Source organism: Bison bison, unplaced genomic scaffold (assembly GCF_000754665.1).
Source record: "Bison bison bison isolate TAMUID 2011002044 unplaced genomic scaffold, Bison_UMD1.0 scf7180017864334, whole genome shotgun sequence".
NCBI classification, from domain to species: domain Eukaryota; kingdom Metazoa; phylum Chordata; class Mammalia; order Artiodactyla; family Bovidae; genus Bison; species Bison bison.
The window spans coordinates 1,019,405-1,020,280 of record NW_011494906.1 but is presented as its reverse complement, the minus strand read 5'-3'; the positions used below and the strand labels follow the sequence as shown (position 1 = coordinate 1,020,280).

Genomic DNA, 876 nt, shown 5'->3' with positions numbered 1-876 from the left:
TCACAGTGACACCCATCCAAAGAGCCTCGCCCAAGTCCTGCCACCCACCTCCCCTCCCGCGTTCCCGGCGTCGCGTTCCCCGATCGCGCCAAGGTGCGCCGGAGGCCCCTACCTGCGCGCTCAGCCCCAGGGCACAGCCATAGCCGGCGCGGAGCCCGAGGTCGCGGTGCTGCGGCTGTTGCAGGCGGCGAGCCCCGGTCGGGGCGGGTCCGGCAGGGCGGGCGGTGCAGTCCCCGCGGCGGAGCTGCTCCGAGTGGCCGGGCCCCTGCGCGCGGAGGCGGCTCTTGTAACTCCGGCTCCAGCGGGCGGGTCTGCCCCGAGCTGTGGGGAGAGGGCGGGGCCGGGCGGGGCCGGAGCTGGGCTGGGACGGGCGAGCCGGGCCGACCCTGCTGGGACCCGAGAGCGGGCTGCTGGGAGGGCACGGGGGCCGCGGGGACCCGGGGTCGCGGCACATCCGAGGTGCTGCCTTCCCCAGCCCCCATCCACTGCCCACCCCGGCCCCACCGGGCCTGGATTTGCCCCCTGACTTAGGCGGGTGGCTTCTTCTGCAAGAAACTCTTGGAAGCTGGACCTGCGAATCAGCCCATTTTGCAGGAAGGACCCAAGGGGTCCGGCGCCTGGAGGGGCTTGAGTGTTCAGCCGCGACCTCCAGCCTGAAGCGGACCTTTGAGTTTTCTCTCAACGCTGCCCACTACCCTTCTAATCCTAGGCCCCAGGTTCTTCACTTGGTTCTTCACGCAGCCGCGCCCACTTCTCGCCCTCCCTCTTTCTGGGCGCCCCTCAGCCCCTCCCCGCCCCCAGAACCGGCCTGGAGACGTTGGCCCCACCTGCTGGAGTCAGGGTCACCAGCGCCCCACGCGCCACCGGGCCCCTCTG

The 876-nt window shown here is 71.8% G+C and overlaps 1 protein-coding gene across 1 annotated transcript in view; it reads right to left on the bottom strand.

Annotated features, from left to right (window-relative positions):
• AHNAK (AHNAK nucleoprotein) overlaps positions 1–278 on the bottom strand; it is a 29,447-nt gene extending 29,169 nt beyond the window's left edge. Inside the window, 1 exon segment of the mRNA XM_010854057.1 lies at positions 113–278. The gene's annotated coding sequence lies outside the window, so the exon portion shown is untranslated.
• Between the last annotated feature and the right edge of the window lie 598 nt (positions 279–876).